This window comes from Meriones unguiculatus, chromosome 15, assembly GCF_030254825.1.
Source record: "Meriones unguiculatus strain TT.TT164.6M chromosome 15, Bangor_MerUng_6.1, whole genome shotgun sequence".
Classification (NCBI taxonomy): Eukaryota; Metazoa; Chordata; class Mammalia; order Rodentia; family Muridae; genus Meriones; species Meriones unguiculatus.
Genome location: NC_083362.1, coordinates 10,664,272 through 10,681,568, shown reverse-complemented (window position 1 = coordinate 10,681,568; position 17,297 = coordinate 10,664,272). Strand labels below are relative to the sequence as shown.

The 17,297-nt window shown below is 44.3% G+C and overlaps 1 protein-coding gene across 1 annotated transcript in view; it reads left to right on the top strand.

Moving 5' to 3' along the window:
• Positions 1-14,017: 14,017 nt before the first annotated feature.
• Positions 14,018-17,297, top strand: part of Myom1 (myomesin 1) — a 98,885-nt gene continuing 95,605 nt past the window's right edge. Inside the window, exon 1 of the mRNA XM_060368156.1 lies at positions 14,018-14,246. The gene's annotated coding sequence lies outside the window, so the exon portion shown is untranslated. The remainder of the gene's footprint in view (positions 14,247-17,297) is intronic.

The window sequence follows — 17,297 nt, the reverse complement described above, 5'->3', positions numbered from 1 at the left end:
CCTTCCTTTAGCAAACCGTGTGACTCTGAGAGCAAGATCTTGGTTGGCCCCAATTTTCTGTTGCCTCAGCCCGCCTTACAGGGCTTTCTGATTAAATGAGACCATTTATAACTTCAATGCTCTTAAAGATGTATTTATTTTTCGTGTATATGGATGCTTTGTCTGCATGTGTACCTGCACACCAGAAGAGGGCATCGTGTCCCATGTGACTACAGTTATAAATGGTTGTGAGCCACTATGTGGGTACCGGGAATTAAACCCAGGACCTCTGGAAGAACAACCAGTGCTCTTAACTGCTGAGCCATCTCTGCAGCCTCCCCATTTATAGCTGTAAAAGAAGACTTTAAGTATAGAAGACTGGCTTTTAAACTGTATTCTGAGTGTGTGTGTATGAGTGCCTGTAGGAGTGTGTGTGAGAGACTGTGTGAGAGTGTGTGTGTCTGAATATGTATGAATGTGTGTGTATGCGTTCATGTGCTATTGTGTAAATGGTGCATATAACTCATAGTACAGGCACACACACTGTACACGGGCACATGGAAGCCAGAGCAGGATATCAGGTGTCTTCCTCTATCATCCTTTCTCTCCCTGAACCAGAGGCTCCCTATTTCTACAAGGCTGCCTGGCCAGTGAGCCCTTCTGCATCTGCCCCTCAGTGCTGGAGTCACAGGCATACACAGCAAGTGCTCTTACCCATTGAGCCATCTCCCCATCTGCCAGTGACTTTCAAACTGTCAAACTGTTTTTTTGTTGTTTTTTTGCTTTCAAACTTTTAACTAAAACTTGTAGTAGGAAATTTTATATCAGGGCTGGCCAGATGGCTCAGCGTGCCACCAAGTCTGGTGACCTAAGTTACTATCCCTGAGACCCTTGAGGCAGAAGGAGAACACCAACTTCCACAAGCTATCCATTGAGATACACCCACAAAATAAGTACAAACAATAAGAATTAAGATAAAAGATATTGGGCTGGAGAGATGGCTCAGAAGTTAAGAGCACCAGCTGTTCTTCCAAAGGTCCTAAGTTCAATTCCCAGCAACCATGTGGTGGCTCATAGCCATCTATAATGAAATCTGGTGCCCTCTTCCGGCATGCAGGTGTACATACAGACAGAATACTATATAGATAATAAATAAATAATTCTTTTAAAAAAATAAAAATATAAAATATATGTGTACCACTAAGCAATAGCTATCTGTGATGTTTTGCAAGATTTCCTACTCTGTTAAAAATCTGCCATGGTAGCTCAGTATCCAAGTGGGTTCCCTAGTAAGGGGGACAGAAATTGTTTCTGACATGAACTCATGAGCTTCCTCTTCCCCCTGAGGGAGGAGCAGCCTTGCTAGGCCACAGATAAGGAACATTGCAACCATCCTGAAGATACCTGATAAGCTAGGGCCAGATGGAAGGAGAGGAGGACACCCCCTCTCAGTGGACTTGGAAGGGGGCAGGGAGGAGATGAGGGAGGGAGGGAGGGAGAGAGGGAGGGACGGAGGGGAGAATTGGGAGGGAAAAAGGGAGAGGGCTACAGCTGGGATACAAATGAATGTATAAAATTATTTAAAAATAAAAAAATATTTAAAAAATAAAAATAAACAAAATCTGTATTAATTCACATTGCTGCCATACTTAAAAAAAAAAATTAGGGCAGGCAGCTTTAACAAGAATTTGCTTTCCCCTTTGTGGAAGCTGAGAAGTCCAACATCATGGAACTAGCTGGTTGGTTCACTTCTTGCTGAAACTCTTTATGGTTGTAGACAGCCACCTCCTTGCCTTGTCCTACACGGCAGGGAGGGGCTTTCCTCTCCTCTTCCTCTGAGCCCTAAATGATGAAGGTCTCACCCTGTGGTCCCTCTAATCTTATCTCCTAGGGGTCCTCTCTCGAAATAACACCCTCCCCCCAGGTGTGAATGGTGTTCAACCAATGCCAGGGGTGAAGAGTGCAGATTTTACCTCTAAAGAAACATTTGTTAATGTCAGAAGACATTTTTGGATCTTTATAACCAACAGGGATGCTACTGGGATGTAGAGAGAAGTCCGATGCTGCCAGAAGGGCTAATTTTGAGGGGGAAAAACCCTCATTATTACAGTGATTCTTTGGGGGTACATGAGGACCAAATGACAGCATTTCTTGTTCCTCCTCACAGTAAGACATTTGTATTCTGAGGTCAGGGCTGAGGAGGAAAAAGGAGCTAACAGCTACATGTGCCAGGCACATGCCAGGTGTTTATGTAGCGCTTAACTCCGACCACAGCCCTGTGAGGCAGGCGTCCTCATTTGCTTTTCTCACATAAACCGAGCTTCAAGGTGCTTCAGTTGTTTGTACAGGTTATCCAAATGGTCACGCAAAAGCCAAAAGTATAACTCATGTTTTTGATTTTGCAGAGAGAGGAGAAAGAAGCATGGGGCCAATGTTTATGAATACCAGCAAATATTTGGTAATTGGCTACTTACGTACTGAGTGCGTATAGCTGGCTAGTTAGTGGCACACTTGAAAAAACCATGTTTTCTGTCTTGTTTTTTTTTTTTTTTTTTTTTAATATTTGTGTGTGTGTGCGCGTGTGTGTCTGTGTGAGTGTGCAAAAGTCAAAAGACAACTTGTGGGAATCCATTCTCCCCTTTTACCTTATGGATTCCAGGGATGAAATTCCAATCAGCAGGCTTGGTGGCAAGACTTAGCTATCTCACTGGCTCAGTCACTTTTGATTTTTGTGGAATGTAAGAAACCATTGGATGTTGAGAAATACTGGCTTACATTTTTTGTTCGTTTGTTTGTTTGTGTTTTGAGATATGGTCTCATAGTCCCACGCTGGATTCAAACTCCAGAAATAACTGAGGATGACCTTGAACTCATTCTCCCTACTCCACCTCCCAAGTGCTGGGGTTACAGTATGTGCTACAAGTCTGGTTTTATTCCACTCTAGGAACGGAAATGACTTCATACATAATAGGAGTGTGTCATTCAAGCTCTGCCTCCCCACCCCTTATGGCGTGGAGCCCTGTGGATCCTGAGCAGGGAAGCAGGGTGGGAACTGCCCCGGGGGGAAAGAGACCTCAGCCTCCATGAGACAGCTCCTTTAATTTCGGGGAACAAAGGCTACTTAAGCCTTTGAGGGATGGGTAGTGGCTTTCCGGGTGAGTGTACGACATTGGCCGGGGGCCAGGAGATGTCTCATTTGCTTGAGGAGGAATTCCAGGTGCTGCTGGACGTGACTTTATAAGGGAAGAGGAAGTTTAATCTGGCTACCAGGCCACCTCCTCCAGGGGCCAAGAATGTGGGCGATGGGTTAGGACCTGCAGGCCTGAGGGCAGGGCGGGAGGCAGTCCTACTCCTACTCCTAGTCCAGCTCAGGACAAGATTAACGGGGTTTAGGCACTCCTCAACCCCACTCTTACTGCCCCTTCCCCGTACCCCCTACCCCCAGCCCTGTCCCACAGCTCCCCTGCCCTGTCCCACAGCTCCCCCGCCCTGTCCCACAGCTCCCCCGCCCTGTCCCACAGCTCCCCAGCCCTGTGGCAAGCACTATACCACTGAGCTACACTCCAGCTCTGTCATTTGGGTCTTAACAACATAAATTTTAATTCCCGGCGGATGAGCTCTGTAGGATGTCACAGCGAGCATCAATCTGTGAGTGGAGAAGGACAGCAGGAGGAGCTCTTGTCTTTTAAATGAAGAGGATGTTTAAAGAAATCTGTCTGATAGTTGAGTTTAGAGCACCAGAGCTACAAAGAGACTACAAGCAGTGTATTCAAAGTGTGTAGAAGAGTCAACAGTCAACACGAATGGAGGAATTTAGTCAAATTTTTTTCTTAAAAATTTTTTTTGTGTATTTATGTAGTTTATTTTACATGTGAGTGCTTTGTTTGCATGTATGTATGTGTGTGTAGCATATCTCCTTGGAGGTCAGAAGACAGTGTTGGAGCTGCTGGAACTGGGGTTAGGGATGGCTGTGAGCCACCATGGGGGTGCTGGGAACTGAACCTGGGTCCTCTGCAAAAGCAACAAGTGGTTTTAACTCCTTAGCCTTCTCTCCAAACCCCCCCAAATTATTTTCAATGTAATATTATCATTAGTTCTTTGAAATTTTCATACATTCATACAATGGAATTAATCAAAATTATTTTTAAGTTGAGGAATGATAAACAAGGTAAACGCAATGCGGGGCTGAGGCTGGGGACAAAATGTTTTCGGACACAAGCCGCTGCACTCCATAAGCTCAGAGTGTCAGTGTATGCCTGTAAGGTGAGCACTGGGGCGGCCAAGGCAGGAGGCTCAGGTCACCGTCAGCTTTCCAGTGTGAGGACCATCTCAAAAGGAGTGAAAGAATGAAATGCAGAATCAGATCAACAATATTTGAATAAACTTACTCCATGCCAACTACTTTTTCCACTAATGATCTCAAGCCTGGGGCTTTGGGCATGCTCAGTGGGCACTTTACCACTGAGGTAAGTCCTTGGCTCTATAGTAGTAAAACTAAGCTAAATAAATGCTTAGAAAAATTAAGATACTAAGCAAAATGCAGGACAGAATATAAATAAAGCATACCGAAAGAACAATAACAGCTACCTTGCTAATAGCACCTGGCTCTAAAAGACAGGCTGCTCCGGCCAGTCGAAAGATTCCTGCTTCACAAGCTATTTCAAAATGCTATCTTGACATAATTGATTCTGTTAATGAATCAATGTATTGATCAGATTATATTTATCAATTTAATTTTATGATGTAAATTTAAGTTTGAAGTTAACACATAGCACAAGGATTGAGGTTACTTTAGGCTTACTTTAGATAACTCTTGAGTTTTCTCATCTGAAAAATGGTATAATAACACTAATGTAATCAACTTTTTTTTTCCATTTTTGTGAGGACTAAAGGGAGAGATTTAAATTCGTCAGTATACAACTTTGGTTGTATTGAGGCCTGAAAATGTTGAGCGATAGAGCAGTTAGCTAACCCTCACCAATTAACATGGATTCTTTGCTTGACTGGAAGCAACACACTGAGTGATCGCAGACTTCACGTGGGCCCTTGCTGATTCTTCCGTGTCTCCCTTATGCTTTCCTCTTAGGTGTCAGTGTGATCAGGTACCTCCTCCTACTCTGTGTGTGAGTCACGCGTGTACATGTGTGCGTATAGATACACGTGTATGCGTGCATGCAGACACTGGAGGGCAGCCTTAGACTTTGTTCCTCGTGCACCGTGTTTTTCATTTCAAGCACAGGTTCTAGAGCTCAAACTGTAATCTTCATTTCATGCTAGCCACATGAGCACTCGCTGAGCCGTGTTCTCTGCCCGTCCTCACACCTCTGCTGTTTCTACCCCCTTGTTACTCACAGCTGATCATCTTGTATGTAGGTCACTGAGAAAATAATGACCCCACCACTTTATTATCTAATGCCCGACATCTGCCCCAGAGTCTCCTCTCAATAACTAAAGAAGATCAATCCTTGGTCCTAAAAACCCATTTCTCTATGTTTGCTCATGTGCTATAGTTTGAATAAGTGCCCACCAGATGCCCATCCATTAAAGGCCTGGTCTCCTGGCTCCCCTTTCCCTTTTAAGGCCAATGACCCTGCACCCTTTTGGGTTATGTTCCACTAGTAGTTCTGCCCTCTTCTGCAGTATCTGGTTCAATTTTCTTTTTTTATTATTCCCAGAAGCAAGAATGCTATAATGCATCTTGTGCGGTAGAAAGATTAATGGACTCTCAAAGACAACTATATCTGAATTCTTAGAATCTTTGTCAAGATACATGGCAAAAGAGAATGAAGGTAGAAAATGAAATTAAAGTTGCTAATGAGCTGAGCTTAAATGAAGGAGATTATCTTGCATTATTCTATTAGAACCAATGTCACAGTTTTTGGAATAGAACATGGAAGCAGAGGAAATCAAACAGCAGTGTGTGTATTGGCAAACAGAACAATGCAGGGTCATTGGCTTTAAAGGGAGAGCCAGGAGACCAAGCCTTTAACAGATGGGCCTCTGGTGGACAGTTATCCAAACTACAACACTTACTCATTTTTTTTTCTTTTTCCAGAGAAAGAGATTGTATGAACCTTGTGGAGCTTCCCAGCAAGGCTCAACCCCACTGAAATCGGTTCTTTAGGAAATGCTGTATTGCCAAGCACTTGTAAGAATGCTATGGCTTTCAGCTGAGTTCTCCTTTCATGGAGAAGCAATGACAGATGAAAGTAATTTCTCATCTGCGGAGCTTGTATTTTACACAGAAAACCTCCCTTTGTGTTGAGCACAGAGTGCCAACTCAGTAAAGCACTATTCTTGGTGCTATTTCCTTGCCCATGAAAGCCATAGCCCCAGAGGTTAATGTGAAGGGCCTTCCTTGGTCAATATTCCTCACTGTCTGCCTCTGTGCTACGCTCATTACTTGGGTGAGGAAGAAAACTATATGAAGGTGGATTTACTGCTCAGAGGCCTTGTTTGTTTGTATTTCCAGTGCACCTTATAGTAGCATACATGTCACCTGCACACAGTGAGACCTCAGTTAAGACTGTGTACTATGAAATTTTGGGGCAAAAGCAGTAGAGAAGACACAGTGAATTTTAGGGAGTAGTGAGATGATGAGACTAGTCCTGTTTCCAACGCAACCAAATTAAATGTCATCAAACTTCTTTTGGTCTCCTAGGTCCAAAACGAAATTTCTCTGGTTCCACAGATGGCCACATTAACCATGGATAGGTTAGATATTGTTTGTATACATGGGCTCAATAAAAATTATTATCCAAGGCAGAGGAGAACAGTAAAGAAAACACTCAGCACCTTTACATTAATTCTTGTAGTAATTTTATTTTATAAGCATTTCATATACAGTGCCTCATTAAAGACTACATCTTAGCACAACCTTAAAGCATTATTAATGTGCAAAATTCTTCCACACCAGATGTTACTAAGTTTAAAAGCAGAAAATTGACCAACGGATGAAAAAAAATAGTAATGGTAAAAAATTGAAACTATGAAGGTCAGTACCTTTTTCCCCAAGTGGAATAAATGATGACGACAGACATCTCTTTTAAAAGATGAAATTCAACTGGACAACGAAATACAGACACTAAGAGCCACATGTGGTGCTGCAGGCCTGGAGCTGCAGACACTCAGGAGGCTGAATGGAGACAGACTGCAAGTTCAAGTCCTGCTTCACCACAGTGAGTGCTCACATCACCCCCAGGGCTTTAGGTCCCTCTCAGAGGCCTCTTCCCCATTCTCTGATTTCTCCCCTTCCCCCAACCCAGGCAACCGCCAGTCCCTAGGTGTTAGCAGCGGTCACCAGAATATGGGCTTTTAATTAGTGGAAGAGTTACTATTATACAACTTACTGTTTAGCTCTCATAAAAGAATATAATAGGGAAAAAGTGAAATGGAAATGTTTTGTGACACACAGGACAGTTACAAGCATAATTTCCAGAATGTAAGACGATCAATGCATCCCTGGATTTTCACTTGTCCAACAGCAGGGAACAGAGACAGTCCAAAGAGTCCAAGAGAAAACAGACCCACTTCTGGGATCCGCACAAACCCCAGAGTGGAGGCTCTGGCCTCTGCTTTTTGCCTGCTGAGCCTCACGGCTGGTCTCTGATGGCGCTGCTGTTCTGCTCACTACCAGCCACCTTTCTCCACCATCCTTAGTGTGTGGCCCTCACAGCTTTACTTTGCACCGTTTACATGATTTTAAATATACTCAAGCCATCTCCTGGTTTAGTCTTTTTGACTTTTTTCCTTCCCTGCTACTAAGTGTTGTAACAATATTTCCAAGTTCAGTTTCTCAAGAGAAACATGTAATTTAGCTTCATTCGCCTTTTGAGCCAGTGTGTACTCTGGAGGATGCTTGCTGGTCAGGATATCCACCAGGCACTTTTAGATCTGTGCTTGAGAGCAAGAACCCCCCACAGGAGCTGTAAGCTGGGGAGCTGTGCCCAGGAAGGCTGTAATACAGCATGCACAGTGCTTACCTGTCACTAGCAAACAGAGCACGCGGGAACTGGAAACTTACTAGTTGTGTAAGTAACTCCCAGTAACTTCAGAGAATCAGAGAGGCCGCCCCGAGTAACCTCTCTTAACTGTAATTTTCTCACTTAAGATGTGGTTAAAACAATACTGTAAGGAACTGGCACGGTATGCAGCGCCCTGGAGCTCTCCGCAGCAGCGGTATCTATAACAGCTTAACAGAGATAGAAAAAAAAAATCTACCTGTAAACCAGCATATCTCACATAGTCTGTGTCAGAGCCCAAAGACAGGTCACCCAAGATGACAGCCAGAGAGTTAACTTCAAGGATGTCCAGCCCCACAGAGAAATTTATAATGCATTTTAAGATAGATATCTTAACATTAGTTGAATGTTCTAACAAAAGAATCCCAACATTCTAATCTTTTTCTTTTGTTTTGTTTTTCAGACAGGCTGGCTTTGAACTCATGACCTTCCTGCTGCAACCCCAGTGTGTGTTCCTATTATAAGCATGAGTCACTACGCTGGCAAACACTGTGGTACTAATAGGGTGCTGATCCTATAGGTCATATAGGCTTCTCCAAATGGCAATCTCATAAAACATACCCTGGAATTCATAGTACCATCTGGAAGAAATACTTCCTAAGGAAATAATGGAAAAGGAACACTTCTGTTTGTGCAGATATTTATAGCTTTCTTTTTAGTTCAGAGGCTTTTTTGATTTGGAACTAAAAGAGATGAGATGACTTTTTTTCCTCTTAAGCCGTGTGTTGGAATTATTTTGGAGCTTTTAAAAAAGCATTCATGTTCCATGCCAGAGAGTTGGAGTTAATTGTTCTAGAATACAGCCTGATCCTAAATATGTGTTTAGAGCTCCTCAGGTGAGCCTGATAGGGAGTTAGGAAGGAAATTTGCTCTTGCCGCTCCCTGTCTAGGGAACTATGAAAACACAAGAGCCAGAGAGGCCAAAGGCAGGGGTGATGGGAGAACTAGGTGAAAACGAGGATGTACCTACCTCCTCTTTCCCTGTGCAAGCCTGCAGCGGCCATGTGCTCAGCCTTTAAACATGGAGGGGCAAACAGCACACCCAGTAATGCTGCGGAATGGAGGACCACGGACAGAATAGAAAGGAATGCTTGCAGGTTGACGAGAACCGCAGCGACCCGAGGCCCAGGCCGTCGCTGCTGCTTTTGCAGAGCAGCAGTTGCTCCTTTGGGGAGAGCACAGTTCTCTCTTACCTTGCTCTGATCCAAGAGAGGCTAGTCTACCTGTTGGAAAGGAGGGCTCTCAGGATCCAGGACTGACAGAGGGTGAACTAACCATGTGGAGCAGTTATGAATCCGCAAGGGTCTTCCCCCCACTTTAACCATTTCATAGAGCACCATTCTGTACCATTAGCCATTCTCACTCATCTCGAGAACTTTTCCCACCTCTGCCAGCCAACATTTCATACCCACTAAATGCACCACCCCAGCCCCTGGCAAGTGCCATTCTGCTTTCTGTCTCCTTGAATCTGACTCTTGTAGGCTTAGGACATGCAGGAGGCTGGCTGGCTCCATCACCAGCTCTGGAGACAAACAGGGTAGATGAAAGCCATTCTGATCTCTTACTCATCTGTTGATTCCGGGCCTGGCTGCCTCATAGTTCTCGTTTTCCCATCTCTAAGTAGTCCCTGATTCCTTATCAAATGCCCATTACGTGTCAAGAGCTATGCTAGATAGATACTGGGAGTCTTACAAAGACCAGCTTCTGCCTGCAGGTAAGCCACAATATAGGAGACAGAACGATAAACACACTGGTTATAGATCATTGATGAAACTCACAGCCTAGTGGAACTGGGGACATTTTCCCAAAGGGGATGACAAGGAGCACTCATGGAGTCGAAGTGAATCAAGGAAAGAAGTGTTCACCGCTAGGAGAAGCTAGGCAAACAGAGAGGAGTGTCACATTTGGAGGAACTGGGGTGAGGATCCAAGATGTCTGCGACCAGCACGCACTGTTTCTGAGGGGCACAGGATCTGAAACTTCAAAACTGGTGAGTGGAGGAGCTGGGGCATCAAGTCCAGGAGCTTGAGGAATTGCTGTGGGTGAAACTGAGGGGCGAAGCAGAGAAACAGAGAGGGGTGGGGCTGCAGGAGGATGCCTGTCCAATGGCCAAGATCCCCTAAACTGTGTTAAGGAGGGTGTCTGGGAAAGCAGAAAGGGCCCCAGGGAGGATCTAAGGGAGAGGAGATGGAATGAGCTCTGCCTGTTTGCATGCTCCGTCCCCAGCTGCAGCCCTGAATCTGCCTTGACTTTAGACCTGGTTTGCCCAGACTTTTTGACAGTGTGTGTTAGTGCTGATGCACTTTGTAATGCTTTGTAATCCAGGCTGGCCTCTGCCTCTCCAAGCGCTGGGATCACAGGCATGTGCCAGGCTGCCATCATTCTCAAAATGCAACATTTTCAAATTTCCTGTCTGAAAATTCAAACCTATTGTCTGCTGGCACACATTAGTTAACAATGAGAGAGAAACATTACAGCCCAAGTCAAGCAAAGATCCTGTGAGGACTACAGGAAGGGGTGTGGGGTGAGGAGGAATTAAAAAGAAAAGAAACTGAGCAAACAGCTGTTCTTAGAGTTTAGCTGCAAGACAGCTCAGCATTCACAGAGCCTTTCATTTATCCGTGGACGGCAGAGGCAAGCGGTGAGAGTAGAGTATGTATCAAGGTTAAAACAGTGCAGCTACCTTCTCATCCCTAGAATACATTAGGGCATCTTAGGCTATAGGTGGTTAAGGCTTGCCTGGGACTTGGGGCCTATTTGTCATTTAAGATGCTGCCCCATCCATACTAAACTCTGCCTCCAGAAGATGTAGTCTCGGGAGAGATGTGTCAAGGCTGGGGTTTGGATCAAGGTGGGGGCAGATGCCAAGGCCACTCCTTCACCTCTGCATCATTGAGAGCTGCCATTAGTGCCACTGATCATTTCTCTTCGTGCTTGTGTGTTTTATCAGTCTCTGCCGACTTAACCAACAATCCCAGGCAGATGCACCTCAGCAACCAAGGGCTTCCCTCCTCGATCAGACATGGAGAGCGTGGCAGTTCCTCTCAGTGTGTTTCCAGGAAGGTTTAACTGAGCAGGAAAGACTTACCTTGAATGTGGGGGCACCACTGCATGACCTGGGGTCCCAGACTGAGGGAAAAGAAGAAAGCCAGCTGAGTACCAGCATTTATCTCTCTCTGTACCTGTCACCACACCTTCCCCCCGTGATGGACCACACATCTTCACTCCATGATGGACACTCAAGCTGTGAACCAAAGCTGCGTTCTTTGAGTTGCTTTTCTTGGGTATTTTGTCACAGCAGTGAGAAACATAATTAACATGGAGGGTTTGGCAAAGTAAAAGTAAAGGTTCCTGTGATGAAAGAAAAAAGTAAGAGAAAGAAATACAGGCAGCAGAAAATAGTAGGAAGAAATTAATATTTACATGCTTGAGAATTCCACAGAAAACCAAGGCCTCTATGACACTGTTTGTGCTTATTGGTGGCACAGAATCTACTCTAGGGATGTGGCAGTAGACCGAGTCCAACGGGACGCTAGAACCCTGACTTACCACTCACCTGCTGGTGCTGTACCATCATAAGCTTGCCCTTTTCCAGGACCACTGACCCAGAAATCCTTTCCTTCTGCTGAGTTTGGAGGGAGCTTGCTTGGGCCATTTGTAGCCTGCAGAGCATGATGGAAGACTGCGTTGGCTTCATTTTGCCACTGCTCAAATAACTAGCTCTAATTTTAGATCTAGATCTAGTTCAGAACTGGTTCATTTAATAACTAGGTGAAATTTGGCTTCTGATGAGAATTGTGGGCCCTGTCCTCTTGCTCTTCCCCACTTTCCTCTCTTCCTCACTCCCCTTCCCTATTTGCAACCCACAGCCTCACATGGTAACACAAACACATTTCTGGATTATTTTTGGCGACATTAGATCAACAACAACAATGAAGGAGCATTTCAGAGGTGACATATCAACTCCAAGCAGTTTCCTTCCTCAGAACAAACTGTTCCAGATCAGCTTATGAGCGAGGACAGAGTAGAAGTCACTTTCTAGATCGAAAGCACAGAAAATCAATCCAGAGACAACTTGAGAAAGAGCATGGTTCTAGAGCTTTACAGTGGTGAAGTGGTTCTTGAAGTCATTCAGTAAACAGTAAGACTAGGCATCAGATACCTGGGCCCCACCTCCAAACACCCCCCCCACACCCACATACAGCAATTTTAAGCTAGTGAAGGGGCATGGCAGTTATCCTACAATTACAGGTTACTCTAATTGCAGCCTTCAAAAGAGCACACTGAACGACCCAGCTACGATTTTCTTCTGTTTAAAGGATCTTCATTGGAGAGATATGGGTTAGCATTTGGGAAGTTTTACCACAGGACCTATGTCAGTCACATGTCTCCCCTTTTCCCAGCATAACATTAGAGTCCCCCTTTATTCCTAGCTTGTAAAGGTGAGGGATTCTTTTAGGTTTTGCTTTACGAAGCTCTAACCAGGAATCATATCTTCCTTTCGTACCCTTATTGCATCACGTTACCTACGCCATCATAATGTAATCATTCCTAAGGACTCTCTTCATCCTACAATGTGCTGTGTGTGCCTCAGTGAGCTAGCAGGGCGTAGGGTGGGGATGCACGCATCCCCAGGCTTTCTCTGAATGCTTTATGAGCCAAAGTGAATAGAAACAGATTTTTCTTTTTGCATGTTGTTGATATATGAGTTTTAGTTGTGAATTAAAAATCCACAACCTAGGAAAAAGCTTTCTTAATTCGAGGCAGGATTTAGCTCTTATTTGTTTTTCTCACAGTTCAGTCCTTAATAATTCTTCTTTCCCTACCCCCATGCCTAGAGTAACAATCTGCTACTAACTACCTTGTGTCCTTCTGCATGATGAAAGTGAGCGGGCAGAATGCTAGGGGCCAAATACAACTTGTGTATTTATTTTGTTTTCTAGTTACTCATTATTTCATACTCAGAAAATATTAACATCCTTCTAATTTAAAGAGAAAACTGTATATCTACCTTAAAAGCAGTTATTACCTTAAGAAAAGAACTAGCTAAAATTTCTCTCTCTCTCCCTTTCTCTCTTTGTATGTCTTGAAAAATAGACAGGAATTATAGAATTAAGTATTTTTATAGACAGTGTGAGCACAGTAAACTGCATCTACAAAGAAAAATCTCTTGGAACTACATGAGGCAAATCTACTAGCTAGAATTCTTTTTAAAAAACTTTTAATCGATTCTATGTGGGTTTCACATCATTCACCCCAGTCTCACTCATCTCCCTTACCCCTCATATCTGCCCTTAGCCCTAGCACCCTCCCCCAAACACACACACAACAACAACAAAAACAAAGCATAGGAAACATCTCATCGTAGAAGCTGTGCTATATCATAGCGTGCCCCACAGTAGAGCCCTCTGTCCACACATCTTCACTTGCAAATGTTCATCGCAAGGAGTCCTTGGTCTGGTCCAAGATCTCTGGCCTCTGTGACACCATCAATACTGGATCCTAAGGAGGACTCCTCCCAGTTATCCTGTGTTGTCCTGTGTCACGGAGATTCTGCAGCTTTGGAACAGCAGGACTGGCCCTTTCACAAGTCCCAACCATTCAAGGATGATAGAGATTTTGGAGTGGGCCAACTCAGAGCCCTGGAGCTGGGCCTGGGTGGTAGCTGAGCCGACTAGCATGCCTAGAGTTTTTCCTTTCATGCTGTCTTTTCACCTCTGTAGCACGTGTTACCAACAGCACACACAAAGCCGTATCTTGGCATTAAAATTCCATGAGGTCCATTTTGAGGATCGGATTCCTACACCTGTTTTCAGCTCTAGACACAAGCCACTTGTCGCATTGCTAGTTTAAATATAAAGCAATAAGGTTACTCTGGACACAGCCCATATAGCCCTCTATTTAAGTCCTCTGTCTGGCTTCGTCAGGCCACACTCACTGAGCCATCAACTTAATGCTGCTACCCATGCTGCTTCCTGCTCTGCTCCTCTGCTCTGGGCTTGGGACTCCTCCCGGAGTGCTGCTATATTTATCTGCCCTCTTGGCCATAAAAGGCTGGCTGTGGGGCCCTGACATTCTGCTGCCTGACCACATGCATTATTTTTGAACTGGCACCCACAATCCTGCCTCTAGCCCTGCCTCTTAACTCCTCTCTTGGATTCGGCCTCCGGTGGGTCTTCATTCTCTCCTCCTGCTCCTCGGCGGCAGCAGTGGAACGTCCCTCTGGCATCCCTGCCCCAGAAACTGGTAAGTGTGACACAGAGGCCGCAAATGTGCTCGGTAGTTTATGTCTGGTCTTCACAGCTCAGCAGGGAATAACAGAGGACACTCTTGGAAAGGAAAGCAGAGCAGCAGGGTGCCTGCCTGGGCTGGTGGCAATTTTGTCACGCCACTATATTCTTTTGGAAATTAAGCTGCTATTCCTAGAACTATAAGATCATATTTGTCTCAGATTCAACTCAAGGACTCTCCCAAGTCACAATTCAGTACTTTGGTTGAAATCTGGACTGGATGAGGGACAGGAGTCATGAAGAGTTTTCCCTTTTCTGCATGCCTGCAGATCTCCCTTAGTTCATGATTCAGTGACTTTGCTCAGAGAGCGAGAGAGAGAGGAAGAGAGAGAGAGAGGGGGTGAACTCCTGTGTGTGTTGGGATATTTCTGACTTGAGAGAGGCTGGGTAATAGTGAGGTGGCACACTGGGCATGTAGCCCTGAAACTATTCCCTTCTGTAAGTAATTTTCATCAGCTTTCGGCCTCTGCTGCCAGCATTAGAGCATTACAGCAAGATTACAGTCATGGAGTTAGTCTTTCTTCCTAACCTCCCAAATTATTTCTAGGAAGAAAATCTAGGTTTCAGAGGCACAGAAGACAACAAAACCACCTTTATTTGTAATCAATTCTGGCTGTTGTGTGTTGCACTGAGCCTGGCTCACTTAAGGAAAGAGTATGGTTATTCACCAGTCAGCACTGGTGACTGGTGACTGGTAACACATGACCCCTGTGTACTAAATCATAGGTATTAATAAAAGAAAGATAACCGGGGCAGATGACAAACAGTGGAAAACAGAATTGGGACAAGACATTTAGAAAATTTGTTTTGTGGGAACGATAGCATTGAACCATCTGGGTAGTGATGTTTAAATGAAAGATCTTTTTACTTTTAAGTCACTCTGATGGCATCATCACAGAAACTTATCTGATGCATCACGAATTCTAATACCATCCTAGACTAATGTATCCTAACCCTTTTATACTATAAACATTACCTAGTCCTTATTCATTAAGTATAATTCTGCATATTTAGTAACAGAAAAAGCAATCTATTTAAGGGTTGAAATGGTTGCTTGCTAGGAAACGCCATGCAGACTGGTGTTTTCCATGGGACCTAGATACCTATTTCTGGAACAGAGTTTGCTGGATTTTCTTCTTTAGAGAGGACATGTTCACTTTTTAAATGGCTTAAATAAAATTTAGTTTTAAGTATGACAAAAATTAAAAAAGATTCACTCCTCACTTAGGACCTTTAAGCAAATCAAGGTTAGAAAAAAAACTTTACTTGAAAACAACTTTCTTCATAGTTTTGAAAAGAAAAGTAATTTTTGGAAACCTAGAAGGAGGTGTCTATAAAATTATGACTTACCTTTGTTTGCCATGTGATTGACAGTGGTTTGATTTTTTTGTTTTGTTTTGTTGTTTGTTTTTTGTTTTTTGTGAACACAGTATTTACAAAAGTAAATGTGGGGGCTCAGAGAGTAAAGGCACTTCTCACTCAGCCTGATCCCCAGAGCCGATGCTGACTTGTCCTCTGACCTCCATGTACATGCTGACACCCATGCAACCCCACCACCACACACACACAAAATTAATTAATTGATAGCTAGACAGATAGGAAGCTCAAGCTCACACTGCCAGCTGCCACACTGAGGCCTGACCCTTTCTTCTTCACATAGTGTGACTGGAAATCTCCATATTTTTATATAGAATATACTCTTTCTGGTTTGGAAGTTGCTGTTTTGAAGTGTTTGCAAGATTTTGTATGCATAAACATTGCCAGTCCCCAAGGTTTAGTTTCAGGGCTTTTCTGTTTGTTGTCACTGTCATCTGTCTCCCCACCTGAGGACGGGCATCACTGTGCAGTCTTAGTTGATCTAAACTTGCATAAACCAGGTTTGCCTCAGACTCACGGAGATTCACCTGTCTCTGTTCCCAGAGTGCTGGGATTATAGGTGTGTTTCACAATCCCACCAATCTTCTTGGGTTCCAGTTTCACCTACATGCTGCTGACTCCAAGATTTAGATATTCATCCTATACTAGTACCTTGTACTTTAAAGCCACACCCCTGCCTTCCCACATAAAACCTCAGCTGCAGGGTGTAGCAGGTACCTCAAATGGAGAACATCTCAGACCAGGTTCTTGTCTTTTTTTTTCTGTCCCAAGATGGTGTTTTCTTTTCTTCCTCATCTCAGATAATGGCAACCTCAGTCTTCTAGTTAGTCAGGCCAAAAACCTTGGCAACATTTTTTTTCCCTTCCTGCTCTAATGGAGAACGCCCAGTGAATGCCATGGGTTACAACTTCAAACCATCTGCAGAGGTGGAGCCCTTCTTCCAGTCCTGCTGCTGCCACTGCTTTCATTAGCCTGGACTGTGGAAGTGACCTCTGTGTTTCTCTGGGAGAGCCAGGAGAACCGAGGTCAAGGACTAATAGTTTGACCCACAGGGAATGTATTTCCTTACAGCCTGGAGCCTAGAAATCCAAGGTCAAGTGTTGTTAGATTTGGATTTTTTTTTTTTTTTAAGATAAAGTTGCTCATTTAGAGGACCCAGGTCCAATTCCCTACACCTACATAGCAGCTCACTGCCATTTGTCACTTCAACACCGTCTTCTGTTCACCACGGGGGCCAGGCACATACATGGTGCACAAACATAACATGCAGACAGAGCATCAAGACACATAAAATAGTAATAAAGGTAAAACAATGATGAGCTTCTGATGGCTTGTAGATGGCCCACTTCTCCAGGGCTTCCACATGGTGGTCGCTCTCGTGTGTACACATACTGTCCTCCACAGGGTGGTCACTCTGTCAGAGGGCACTGTCCTCAGTTCTGTGTGGAGACGGATCCATTTGCTCCTCCTCGCTGCTTGCTCTCCCTCGCTGCTTCTGCACGGACCCTCCGTCTGGGGCACTCTCTCCAGACAGCCTTTTGTTCAGCTGTCTCTTTGAAGCAGTCTCTGATGAGGGTACTTTAACTTGCATCCCATCTCTTACTTTACCCTATGGCCCACGGTGCATTCT